General features: G+C 45.7%; 1 long non-coding RNA gene across 4 annotated transcripts in view; it reads right to left on the reverse strand.

Moving 5' to 3' along the window:
- Positions 1-14,537, reverse strand: part of LOC141133686 (uncharacterized) — a 237,959-nt gene that overhangs the window by 131,847 nt on the left and 91,575 nt on the right. Inside the window, exon 3 of one of the 4 annotated variants that reach the window (XR_012243109.1) lies at positions 3,538-3,632. The exons of the other annotated variants lie outside the window; for them this stretch is intronic. This is a non-coding gene — a long non-coding RNA (uncharacterized lncRNA). The remainder of the gene's footprint in view (positions 1-3,537; positions 3,633-14,537) is intronic. 4 annotated transcript variants of the gene reach the window in all.

Here is a 14,537-nt window from a genome sequence, read left to right on the forward strand (position 1 = left end):
TTCCAGAATGTCCTCAATCTTGGGCACTCCCAGAATATATGGACCAGTGTGCCCCTAAGTAAACATCCTCTAAAACAACCAGGGTCAGCCGAAGGGAACATCTTGGCTAATCTGTCAGGAGGTAGATACCACCTGGTAAAAACCTTAAGACTAGACTCTATCATGGAAATGTTCTTAATGCCCCTGTATGCCCTGAAAAAGGTGGTCCTCCATTTATCAAGATCCCACTGCATAGACAGGTCTGCTTCCCACGCGAGCATATATGGGGTCTTGGTTGACTGATTGGCGAGTGACTGATATATGACGGAGATGCCTCCCCTCTGCTCAGAAGACCCGCCGCACCAGAGTTCGTAAGGCGTGAATGAGTGGGGGGCCAATTTTGCCTCCCCGTTGTGGACAAGGAAGTGGCGGATTTGGTGAAATCTGAATCTCTCCGAGGTAGGCATCTCCAATTTGCTCACACAAAAGGCCAGGGTAATAGGGCCTAAACTCGTATAGAAGTGTCCAATCCGGTACATCCCCTTATCCAACCACCAACGGAATGCTTTGATGTCTAGACCTGGAACGAAGTCCGGGTTATTAAATATGTGAGCTAGTGGGTGGCAACTGGAGATCAAGCTCCGATTGTTTCTTAGAGAGTCCCATAATTTAAAGGAATGAGAAAGAGTTGGTGAGAGAATCGGGGGGCGTTTTCTAGGAGGGACCCACATTAGGAAGTCTAGGGTGTATGATGGTACAGCCTGTCTCTCTATTTGGATCCAATCTGGTTTTTCTGTCTTCCCATACACTATTGAAAGCTGGGCAAGTCTAGCCGCTTGATAGTACCAGAAAAGTTGAGGGAGACCTAAGCCCCCCTGAGATCTAGACAAGTATAAGGTATTTTGTTGGAGTCTGTGCCCCTTGTCTCCCCAGATAAACTTGATGATTTTCCTTTGGAATGTAGTAAGATGGTCTTTTACAATGCTTATCGGGAGGGCCCTGAAAAGGTAGAGGAGTCTGGGTAGTAAGGTCATTTTAATTGCATGAACTCTACCTAGCCAAGAGATCCCTCCCTTAGCCCAATTGCCCAGGTCTGACTCCAGTTTGCGGTAAATGTGAGGGAAGTTGGCCGAATAGAGTAGCTCTGTTTTCGCGGTGAGCCTGATCCCTAAATAGTCAATAAAAGTGTCGCTCCATCTAAACTCAAAGGCATTCTGGAGGGAGGAGACCACATGTGGTTTGAGGGAAATGTTCAGTGCGGATGATTTGGAGTAGTTTACCTGTAGGCCCGATATCCGTGAGAACTCCTTTAGGAGTTTGCACAGATTTGGTAGGGAAGTGATTGGTGATGTAATGAATAAGAGCATATCATCGGCGAAGAGCCCGCATTTGTGGATTTGTTCGCCACATTTCACCCCAGAAATATTGGGATCCGATCTGACTGCGATTGCAAGGGTTTCAATCGCAATGGCGAAAATTAAGGGGGATAGAGGGCAGCCCTGTCTAGTCCCTCTTGCTATAGATAGAGGTTTGGAGTAATGGCCTTGTAAGCGGATTATTGCTCTTGGGGTGGAGTATAAGGCTTTTAGTGTCCCAAGAAAGCTAGGGCCGAATCCCCATTTCTCCATTAAGGAGAAAAGATAAGGCCACTCGATAGAATCAAAGGCCTTATGGAGGTCCAAGGAGAGGAGGAAACCTTCCTGTTTCGGTCCCCCTTCCCAATTCGATTGGAGGATGGAAACAATGTCTATTGCTCTTCTAATTTGGTCTGGTCCCTGTCTCCCTGGTATGAAACCAACCTGGTCCTTGTGTATAAAGAGATTAATAAAAGATGAGAGGCGGTCGGCCAGGATTTTGGTGAGGATTTTGAGGTCATTATTAATCAGGGAGATCGGCCTGTAATTTTCAACTTCCTCGTGATTTTTGTTTGGTTTGGGGATGACCGAGATAAATGCAGTGTTCAGTTGTGTGTCGAGGGGATTACCTGTTTTAATGGAATTGAAAAATTTAGCCAGGTACGGAGCTAGGATTTCTCCATATTGTTTGTAGTAAGGGACCGAGAAGCCATCTGGCCCTGGGGCCGATCCGGGCTTTAAGCCTTTTATAACCGTCCTTACCTCCTCTACTGAAAAGGCTCCTTCCATTAGGTCTCTGCAATCTGTGGAGATCGAAGGGATCTGCAGATTGTCTAGAAAGGCCGTGGTTAAAGGGCCCTTCCCTGATTGTGGGGATTTGTAGAGATTTTCATAGAAATCATGGAAGGCTGACATTATTTTACTGGGGTTCGCCGTTGGGGGATGACCTGCGATTCTAAGTTTAGGGAAAGAAGAGGATCGGAATCTCGGGGTGAGTTTGGAGGCTAGCATTGAGCCGAATCTGTCCCTTTGGCAATAAAATTTGGCTCCACTCCACCTGATGTTTTTCTCTGCTTTGGCCATTAAGGTGAGGTTCAGCTCAAGTCTAGTCGCATCTAACCTTTCTAAAAGGACCCTGTTCGGGTGTTTTTTGTGTTCAGCTTTTAATGTGAGGAATGTTTTTTCAAGTCGTTGAATATCTATTAAGCGCTCCTTTTTGTATTGAGTCGCGATCCTGATTAGGGTGCCTCTGATGGTTGCCTTGTGGGCAGCCCACAAGGTCTCTGGGGAGATATTGTCTATGTCATTAAGGGTAAAGTATTCTTTAATGGAGTCTGCTATCTCCTTACAGTAGCGGGGGTCAGAGAGCAGGGATTCGTTTAGTCGCCAGTAGGAGCCACCTCGTCCCGAGATGACGTTTCTCAGGGTAAGGAGGACCAAAGAATGGTCCGACCAGGCTGTGTCCAATATTGTGGCTTTTTTGGAGAGGGGAATTAATGAGGAAGGGATCAGTATGTGGTCAATCCTGGCGTAAGATTGGTGGGGGGCGGAGAAGTGAGTGTAGTCCCTACTTCTGGGGTTTAGTTCCCTCCAGATGTCTATAAGACCATGAGTATGTAGCAGTTTAGCTATTTTAGTGCTTAATTTCGTGGGGCGCGTGAGCTGGTCCTTGGGGGGTCTAGTTTTGTCCAATCTCTGGTCAAACGCCACATTAGAGTCTCCTCCCATAATGACCTTCCCTTCCAGAAGGGGTTCTATTGTACCTAGGAGTCCCTGGAAGAAGGATGCTTGACCCTTATTCGGGGCGTAGTATGAGATGATTGTGTATAGAACTCCTTCCAGGGTCCCCTTCACCACTAGAAATCTTCCCTCCGGATCCTTATAATCTGAAATATAGGAGAATTTGCTATTCTTGGAAAATAGGATTGCCACCCCCTTAGTCTTGTTAGGGGCATTCGCTAGGAAGAAGGATGGATAGTACGAGTGGAGGAACTTTGGGGTGTACCGGATGGGAAAGTGAGTCTCTTGAAGAAGAACTACATCGAGTCTTAAGGATTTATAGTGATCCAAGGCCAGTCTCCTTTTTCTAGGTGAATTTAGTCCCTGGACATTGTGAGAGGCCACCTTGAGATCAGTTCCTAGAGTAAGTGCGTCAGACATCTGAGCAGAGGGGAGGGGGACTCAAGATCAAGCAGCCACTCACCAATGGAAGTCTTCCATGCGTTTCGGGGCAAGATACGTATTGGGCGTCTTCTGTGTTTATCTCTGGGGGGCGCGAGGCTCCTACCCGCAGGACGGCTGGAAAAAAGAAGGGGGGTGAGAGGAAATAAAGAAAAGAAAAGGGCAAACAGACACATAAGAGCAATAATAGTAACAACATGGGTCTCAAAATATGACCCTTGGGATCTTGTGGAAAATTTCCCACAACAAACCCAAAACAAATCTTCAGTCCAGCTGGGAGGCCGACTGAAGTCCCAAGTCCAAAGGACACTTAGGTTCTTTAGAAATGGGAGGAGGCACATGGTATCCACCCCGGACCCTATCTTTATCACTGTAAAACATGGAAACATACACACTAACGTTAAAGTGCAACTGAAATAAAATTCAAACAGCCCTTAACTCATGGCACTACTTGCCAGGTTAAGTGGTACTATACCTTAATATTTAAATGAAAAAGGAGAACACCCCACCCGCCTCAGCACTTCCACCCCCCTCCCAACCCCAAATATGAGATGTCAGGGATCCTGGATGACCCTGGTTCTACTTTGTAGAGGGAGAAAAGAAAAAAAAAAAAAAAAATGTACTTTGGGTCATCATTAGCTAGACATATGAGTAATCTTGCCCTGAACTAGAGCGGGGTTAGGAACCAAAATCCCATTATTACTCAAACCAATCTACAGTCCGCTTATGCCTAAAGTCCCGGCAATCCGAACTTCTTCCGGGGAGCGTCTGAGTCCGCTGGACAGTTCCGCTGAAGGGAAGAATGTAGAAAATCTGGTGATGGCCGGGTACTTTCTATTCCCTGTGGGGGGGGTTTTCGTTGTGGAAAAATAGTGCTATGAAGTGCATTGAGGGGTGTAGTTCTGAAGATGGGCTTATCAAGCCTTTGAGCCGTGGTGGGGTGTGGAGCTCCAGCTCCGGCAACTGTGTGGACCAGCACCCCGAACAAAAGTCCCTGCTGGGACATAGAAAGGAGAAGAGGCCAGCCTGGCCTTATGATGGTTTTCCCTCCTTGCTCCTCTTGGACGTATTCTTATTCCATAAGGGGGAGACAGGACTGCCTGGTGGGGGGCGTTTTGTCGAGCCTGATGAGGATGCAGAAAAGTCCATTGGGGCTTCCTGTGAGATGAGTTTAAGGGAAAGAAGCAGTTTTTCACCTTCTGAGAAGCTGGAAAAGGAGTGGGTTTTACCCTGCAGCGTGAATTTGACTGCGAAAGGGAAGGTCCAGCGATATTTAACGTCCCTTTGTGATAGGTTCAAGAGAAGAGGTTTCAGGGTTCTGCGTCTCTGGATAGTGGAGGGTGCTAAATCCGCGAAAATCTGGATCTGATGGCCCCGGTGTTGCAGTTTGGGGTTCTGACGGGATTGTCGCATGACTTCCTCCTTGGTCGCAAAAAAGTGTGCTTTCACAATTATGTCTCTGGGTGAGCCGTCTTGTCTGGGGGGACCGAGGGATCTGTGAGCCCTGTCTAATTCGAGACGCTGGGAGGGGATATTAGGAATGATTTCAGAGATAATGTCCTGAACCGTGGAGGGAATATCCGTGAAGGTTTCAGGGAGGCCTCTAATTCTGAAATTATATCTCCTGGACCTGTTCTCGAGTTCGTCTATCCTGGAAAGGGCCACATCTAGTTGTTCCTGAACAGACTGAAGGTGGGCTGCATTTTGGTTCGTTTTGGAGACCGTGCACTCCACTTTTTCCTCTATTGCTTCTATTCTCGAGCCTATATTTGATAGGTCAGCTTTGATAGTGTTAGTGATCTGATGTGCTGTGGTGGCCAGACCTTTCTCCAGCAATGAGGAGAATTTAAGAAACATTTCTTCTTGCATTTGGGTTAAGTCATTTAATGAAAAGCCTGAGGGCTGATGAGCTACCCCTGAGAGCTGGGCCTGTATGGGGAGGGCCTGGGGAGACATCTCCTGGAGCGCCCCATGTTTGTGGAGCCTGTGGAGGCCTTTGCAGCGGCCTGAGGTTTCTGGGAGCTCTGATAGGGAGACTGAAGGGCAGGTGAGGGCCCCTGTGTAGCCTGGGCATAAGTGAGAGTCGGTGGGGTAAGTACTGGCCTGTGTTCCGGAGCCTTGGGGTGCTGAGCCGCGTGTGGCTGTGTGGATTCCGTGCTGGCGGCCATCTTGGGAATCCCATCCGCTCCCGCCGTATCGAAAAGCGGGCCGAGATCTCTCCTCACCGGGGGGCCGGACATCTCCGCTGGCTCCTCGGAGGGTCCTTGACACGGGAGAGTTAGCTGGAAGCGGCGGGGAGGGCTGTATTCGCCGTAGTGCGGCTCTGCGGTCCGGGGTGGAGCGGAGCTTCTGGCTCAAGCAGCCATATTGGAACTCCCGCGCATGCGCCTTTTGCTCCAGTCATCTCTATGGCCTAAGAAACCGGAAGCTACGAGCATTTCATGAATTAGATTTCGCCGGATATAAACAGCGCCATTGGGAAATTGGGAAAGCATTTTATCACAACGATTTTGGTGTGATCAGATGCTTAGAGGGCAGAGGAGAGATCTAGGGTCTAATAGACCTCAATTTAAAAAAAAAAAAAAAAAAAAGAGTACCTGCCACTGCCTATTGCTATCATAGGGAATATTTACATTCCCTGAGGTAACAATAAAAATGATAAAAAATAAAATAAAAATTAAAGTAACAGTTTAAAAATAAAATAAAGCAAAAAAAAAAAGAAGAAGCACCCCTGTCCCCCCGCGCTCACATGCAAAAAGGCGAACGCAAGCGTCGGTCTGGCGTCATATGTAAACAGCAATTGCACCATGCATGTGAGGTATCACCGCGAAGGTCAGATCGAGGGCAGTAATTTTAGCAGTATAGCTCCTCTCCAAATCTAAAGTGGTAACCTGTAAAAGCTTTTTAAAAATGTATGTAGTTTGTCGCCGCTGCACGTTTGTGCGCAATTTTAAAGCATGTCGTGTTTGGTATCCATGTACTCGGCATAAGATCATCTTTTTTATTTCATCAAACATTTGGGCAATATAGTGTGTTTTAGTGCACGCAAATACTGTTAAAAAAAAATGCAACACCCACCATTTTAATCTGTAGGGCCTTTGCTTTAAAAAATATATAATGTTTGGGGATTCAAATTAATTTTCTTGCAAAAAAAAAATATTTTTTCATGTGAACAAAAAGTGTCAGAAAGGGCTTTGTCTTCAAGTGGTTAGAAGAGTGAGTGATGTGTGACATAAGCTTCTAAATGTTGTGCATAAAATGCCAGGACAGTTCAGAACCCCCCCAAATGACCCAATTTTGGAAAGTAGACACCCCAAGCTATTTGCTGAGAGGCATGTCGAGTCCATGGAATATTTTATATTTTGCCACAAGCTGCAGGAAAAGGACAATATTTGTATTTATTTTTTGTACAAAGTTGTCACTAAATGATATATTGCTCAAACATGCCATGGGAATATGTGAAATTACACCCCAAAATACATTCTGCTGCTTCTCCTGAGTATGGGGATACCACATGTGTGAGACTTTTTGGGAGCCTAGCCGCGTACAGGACCCCGAAAACCAATCACCGCCTTCAGGTTTTTTAAGGGCGTAAAATGGTGATTTCACTTCCTTGCACACAGTTACGGAGGCCATGAAATGTCCAGATGGCACAAACCCCCCCAAATGACCCCATTTTGGAAAGAAGACACTTCAAGCTATTTGCTGAGAGGCATGTTGAGTCCATGTTATATTTTAAATTTTGCCGCAAGTTTCTGGGGAAAATTTTTTTTTACAGAAAGTTGTCACTAAATGATATATTGTTCACACAGGCCATGGTTATATGTGGAATTACACCCCAAAATACATTCTGCTGCTTCTCCTGAGTACGGGGATACCACATGTGTGAGACTTTTTCAGGAGCCTAACCGGGTACGGGACCCCGAAAACCAATCACCGCCTTCAGGCTTTCTAATGCCGCGTAGGAATCATTCCATCAGACATTCCGATCGTGTGTGGGCTTCATCGGACTTTTTCTTTCTAAAATTCTGACGGATCTAGAAATAGAACATGTTTCAAATCTTTCTGACGGAATCAGTTCCTATCGGGAAAACCTCTCGTCTGTATGCTATTCCGACGGACCAAAAATGACGCAATGGCAGCTATTGGCTACTGGCTATTGAACTTCCTTTTTCTAGTCCCGTCGTATGTCATCACGTTCTAAACGATCGGACTTTGGTGTCATCGTGTGTAGGCAAGTCCGTTTCAGCGGAACTCCGTCGAAAAAACCCGTCAGAGTTCATTCTGATGAAAAAAACGGTCCTGTGTACGCGGCATTAGGGTGCAAATTTTTGATTTCACTCCTCACTGCCCATCACAGTTTTGGAGGCCATGAAATGCCCATATAGCACAACCCCCCCCCCAAATGACCCCATTTTGGAAAATAGACACCCCAAGCTAATTACAAAAAAGAGAGGTATGGTGAGTATATTGCAGATCTCGCTTTTTGTCACAAAGTTTTGAAAATTGAAAAAAGAAAAAAAAAATTTTTATTTTCTTAATTTTCAAAAACAAATGAGAGCTGCAAAATACTCAGCATGCCTCTTAGCAAATAGCTTGGGGTGTCTACTTTCCAAAATGGGGTCATTTGGGGGGTTTTGTGCCATCTGGACATTTCAGGGCCTCCAAAACTGTGATAGGCAGTGAAGAGTCAAATCAAAAATTTACACCCTTAGAAATCCTGAAGGCAGTGATTGGTTTTCGGGGTCCTGTACGCGGCTAAGCTCCCAAAAAGTCCCACACATGTGGTATCCCCATACTCAGGAGAAGCAACAGAATGTATTTTGGTTAGACATCAAAGAAATTTAGGACAGCCGCACTCCAAAAATATTTGCCTTTATTCAATAGGGTGTTATCTAAAATACAGGTCACAGCAAAGTGGAACAAAGCTTACGCGTTTTGCACTACAAGGAGTTCTTAGTCATAGCTTAATGTATTTTGGGGTGTAATTCCACATATAACCATGGCATGTTTGAACAATATATCATTTAGTGACAACTTTGTGTATTTTTTTCTTTTTTTTGTAATTTTTCAATCACTTGTGACAAAAAATAAAATATTCAATGGGCTTAACAAGCCTCTCATTTCCTTGGGGTGTCTACTTTCCAAAATGGGGTCATTTGGGGGGGTTTTGTACTGCCCTGCCATTTTAGCATCTCAAGAAATCAGATAGGCAGTCATAAACTAAAAGCTGTGTAAATTCCAGAAAATGTACCCTAGTTTGTAGATATAACTTTTGTGCAAACCAATAAATATACACTTATTGACATTTTTTTACCAAAGACATGTGGCCGAATACATTTTGGCCAAAATGTATGACTAAAATTGAGTTTATTGGATTTTTCCTATAACAAAAAGTAGAAAATATCATTTTTTTTTCCCAAATTTTCGGTCTTTTCCGTTTATATCACAAAGGCAATCAAATACCATCAAAAGAAAGTTCTATTTGTTGGAAGAAAAGGACGCAAATTTTGTTTGGGTACAGCATTGCATGACCTCGCAATTACCAGTTAAAGCAGCGCAGTTCGCGCCCCCCCCCCCCCAAAAAAAACAGCCACCACTGTCATAGACTGACAGGTAGATTGATAGATAGACGGCGTTGTGCTGCATTTTGCAGAGCAGAGTAGGGACTGGCCAGAGAGGGATTATTTTGAAGCAGTTGACCGGCATAAAACTTACATTGCAATGAATGTGAACTAAAAATCCCTGTTTTTTGTGAAAAGTTTACTAGAAAGCATAGTAGTGTGCATCAGAGGGTTCAACCAGAATTTATAGCGGTCACTTTCATTTAGCACCTGATGGGTTATATATATGTATACACTATTGGCACTATATACACTGGATATTCCATAGAGGGCACTATATACACTGGATATTCCATAGGGGCACTATATACACTGGATATTCCATAGAGGGCACTATATACACTGGATATTCCATAGAGGGCACTATATACACTGGATATTCCATAGAGGGCACTATATCCACTGGATATTCCATAGAGGGCACTATATACACTGGATATTCCATAGGGGCACTATATCCATTGGAAATTCCATAAAGGGCAGTATATACACTGGATATTCCATAGAGGGCACTATATACACTGGATATTCCATAGAGGGCACTATATACACTGGATATTTCATAGGGGCACTATATACACTGGATATTCCATAGGGGCACTATATACACTGGATATTCCATAGGGGCACTATATACACTGGAGCATTTGCATATTGCAGAGCAGAGTAGGGACTGGCCAGAGAGGGATTACTTTGACGCAGTTGGCCGGCTTAAACATGTATTGCAATGTAATGGGATATTTTTAAAAAAAAATGTACATTCTTTTTTAAAAAAATTAAAAAAACCCCTACATAACGAAGGGCTCATTCTCACAGGTAATCTGGCTGTGTGAATGAGTATTTTTTTTTTTCATGCAGCTGGAGCCGCCTGTCAGACTTACCTACAGGTGTTATCATGAGTGAGCGCGTTTCCACATGTAGGGCAGCCTATTCATGTCAATGGGCAGCCCTAAGAGTCAGAAACACAAACAGTCCTTGTTGTGTAGGGGTGATATTAAAAACTAACGACAGCGTCGCGTTGCGTGCTAAACAGCAGCGCGTTTCTATGAGTGTCGGGAAAGGGTGCAATTTTTGCACGTGTCCCTGACACGCATTGATGTGAATGTAGGATTACTCTATGGAGATGCAGCGGCTGTACAAACACGGCTGCAGGCTCTAATCTGACTGGTGTGCAGGTGAGCGGCCCCAAATACACACTGTCTGTGTTCGGGGACTTACACATGCTGGACGGGCCCCTGTCAGGTAAGTTGTACGGGGCCCTGTGATTTCTAACAGCAGTCCCGGCTGTTCCGCAGCTTCTCATTTCCCGACGACCAATGGAAGACAATACAGGAGCCAGAAAGAGGAAGAAAGAGGAAGAAAGTTCCACCATCACCAACCAGATCTGTTCCAATAAATATTTCATCTTACGTCTACTCCTCTCCTTTTCTGTTTATTTTACAAACTGACTCCAATCCCTCCGATATTAATCAGCGACCTCCTGGTGTATGTGCAGCTTTCACTGCGGGGGGAGGGGGGATCACAATACTTACCACACAGAACTACAGGTAGAGAAAAACATTTTTGATTGGTACAATGACCCCCCTAATCCTAACTCTTACCCCCCCCAACCCCATCCTCAACTACTACCCTGTAATCCTGACCCCCATCCCCTAAACCCTGAACCTAACCCACTACCCAATCACAGTCATTTGTGGTCCGTTAGAGGAGATTTTCTACAAGTTATTATTGGACAGGAACCTCCGATCGCGCTATTGTTACAAAATTGGCGACAGTTTCCGATCTTAACCAATCCTTCCTCAGGCCGAGCAAACTCTACAATCCCGGTAATATATTTGATTGATACAAATAGTACCGGAAATTGCCGAAATATTGATAACAATTTTGGAGGAGATTTACTAAAACTGGGTTGTGCAAAATCTGGTGCAGATGTGCATGACAGCCAATCAGCTTCTAGCTTCCGCTTGTTCAATTAAGCTTTGACAAAGAAACCTGGAAGCTGATTGGTTTCTCTGCAGAGCTGCACCGGTTTCTGCACTCTCCCCTATAACTCTCACTAATCCCTAATTCAGATAAAAGGTAAGTTCTCCTTATAATGAGAAATGAAAAGGTGAACTTACTCCAAATATCCCGCCCACCCCTCCGGGACATGCTGTATCCATCCTAATGCTCACAATGCCAAGTGGTGATTGGACGGCACAGCCATGTGACCCTGCTGACCAATGAGAAGTGACTCTGAAGCTTCTTCTTCCTGTAAGGTGTCCCAATAGAAAAAAGAGCTTCAAATATCCCGCCCCCCCCTCCGGACCCCGATGTACCCATCCTAATGCTTGTCATAGAAAGCCCTCATCACCATGTGACCAGGCTAACCAATCGGCAACCTGGGGCGTCGGCAATAAAGCGGCGCTTTACCATCGTATTTGCGGGGGGGGGGGGGGGGGGGGGGAGGTATTCAGCCCCTAGTGGGGCACTTTTAACCCCTGCTAGCGGCCGAAAAAGGGTTAAAACCACCCGCAAAGCGCTGCCGGCAGTATAGCCGCGCTGCCCACTGATTTCAATGAACAGGGGCGGTGGAGGAGCAGTATATACATCACTCCTTCACCGCTCCAAAGATGCTGCTAGCAGGACTTTTTTTAACGTCCTGCTAGCGCACCGCTCCAGTGTGACAGCCCTCGGGGCTTTCACACTGGAGAGACAGGAGCGGCTCTTTCAGATCACTTTGCAGGCGCTATTTTTAGCGCTGTAGCGCCTCAGTGTGAAAGGGGTCTAACGGAAGTGACGTTCTAAACAAAAAATACTTACTGAGCATGCGCCATGTTTTCCAACATGACCGCTACTCGTTCCAATAAGTTTCTAATCTGACAGAACACGAAGACAGCAGCGGACATTTTCTTACACCCAGGCAAGCAGGCAGAAGGTGGCGTCGGCCATCTTGGTACACCCAGCACTGCTCAGCGGTGAATTTGTCTATTTCAGTATATAAGGTGAGTTAACTGCTAGAATAATGCCCCGTACACACGGTCGGACATTGATCGGACATTCCGACAACAAAATCCATGGATTTTTTCCGACGGATGTTGGTTCAAACTTGTCTTGCATACACACGGTCACACAAAGTTGCTGTCAGATTAGGAAACCTATTGAAACGCATAGCGGCCATGCTGGAACGCACAGTGCATGTGCAATTTTTTTTCGCAACATCACTTCTGTTACATTTTCTGATGGGTGACGGTATTCTGATAGAACAACGGCACTGCTTTACTTTAACTGACAATTGCGCGGTCGTGCGATGTTGTACCCAAATAAAATTGACGTCCCTTTTTTCCCACAAATAGAACTTTCTTTTGGTGGTATTTGATCACCTCTGCAGTTTTTATTTTTTGTGCTATAAGCAAAAAAAGACAGACAAAAAAAAAAAGAACAGACAAAACAAACAATATTTTTACTTTCTGCTATAAAACATATCCGATAAAAAAAAAAAATGTTTTCATCAATTTAGGCCAATATGTATTCTGCTACACATTATTGGTAAAAACAAAAAACAAAAACCCCAGTAAGTGTATATTGATTAGGTTGCTCAAAAGTTATCGTGTCTACAAACTATGTGATATAGACTGGAATTTTTTTTTTTACTAGTAATGTCATTGATCAGCGATTTATAGTGGGGCTGCAATGTTGCGGTGAACAAATCGGATACTAACTGACACGTTTTGGTAACCAGTGACACCAATACAGTGATCAGTGCTAAAACAATATGCACTGTCACTGTACTGATGACACTGGCTGGGAAGGGGTTAACATCAGGGGTGATCAAAGGGTTAAATGTGTGCCTAGCCAGTGTTTGTGTACTGTGGGGGGAGGTGCTTTTACTAGAGGAAGACATGGATCCATGTTCCTGTTTTGCAGACACAGGATTCATGTCTTCCCTCCTGACAGTGCCGGCAGACATCAAGTCCGCATACCCGCTGATCGGCTTCCGCTGTGCATAATCGTAGCCAGTAGCGTAACTAGAACCTTCAGGGCCCCGGTGCAAGAAACCATGAAGGGCCCCCTGAACCTCAGCCGGGGGCCTTCCCTCCGAGTCCGGTGGTGGAACTCCAGGGCCCGGTTACAGGTATGACCTTTGTGAGCCCTGTAGTTCCTCCACTGGTATCAGTAGTTTATTTTTTACCATTTTTTAGGAGCCCCGTTGGGGGGCTTTGGTGAGATATCAGAGGTCTAAACAGACCTCTGATGTTCCACCTTTGAGACAAAGAGGAAGACTGAGGACAAAGCCCCCAATCCAAGTCTCTGCAGCCTCAGCTACATAGAATGAATGGACAGGAATAGCTCTGTACAGAGCTTCCTGTCCGTTCATAAAACTGAAGCATAGTAACACAGTTTACTATACGCCACAGTTATGAATGGACAGAGTCAGTGATCGGTACAGATCACTGACTCTCAATTCAGAAAAAGAAGGAGCGGTAAATTACACATTTACCGGCCCATTTCCCACTCTCTGTCCTGACAAACTCCCAGCAGCAACCAGCAGGGGAGGGGGTGGGGGAACCTGGCAGAGCCCACAAGGGGGTTGGGGAAAGAGCACACAGGGGCTGGAGCGTACACCTTGCTGGTGCTGTACCCGCCCCCATCTCCAGTGACCGCACGCTGGTACCCCCCCTATCCTCCAGCCAGGGGAGATGGAGTCCCTGTCCCCAGGAGAGATAGGGTCCTTTTTCCAGGGCAGATGGCGTTCCTGCCCCCAGGTGAGATGGGGTCCCTGTCCCCAGTTGTCACTAAATGATATATTGCTCACACATGGCATGGTTATATGTGGAATTACACCCCAAAATACATCCTGCTGCTTCTCCTGAGTACGGGGATACCACATGTGTGAGACTTTTTCAGGAGCCTAACCGCGTACGGGGCCCCGAAAACCAATCACCGCCTTCAGGCTTTCTAATGCCGCGTACGAATCATTCCGTCGGACATTCCGATCGTGTGCGGGCTTCATCGGACTTTTTCTTTCTAAAATTCTGACGGACCTAGAAATAGAATGTTTCAAATCTTTCTGACGGAATCAGTTCCTATTGGGAAAACCTCTCGTCTGTATGCTATTCCGACGGACCAAAAACGACGCAATGGCAGCTATTGGCTACTGGCTATTGAACTTCCTTTTTCTAGTCCCGTCGTATGTCATCACGTTCTAAACGATCGGACTTTGGTGTCATCGTGTGTAGGCAAGTCCGTTTCAGCGGAACTCCGTTGAAAAAACCCGTCAGAGTTCATTCTGACGAACAAAGGGTCCTGTGTACGCGGCATTAGGGTGCAAATTTTTGATTTCACTCCTCACTGCCCATCACAGTTTCGGAGGCCATGGAATGCCCATATAGCACAACCCCCCCCCCCCCCCCCAAAT

This window comes from Aquarana catesbeiana, linkage group LG03, assembly GCF_042186555.1.
Source record: "Aquarana catesbeiana isolate 2022-GZ linkage group LG03, ASM4218655v1, whole genome shotgun sequence".
NCBI lineage: Eukaryota > Metazoa > Chordata > Amphibia > Anura > Ranidae > Aquarana > Aquarana catesbeiana.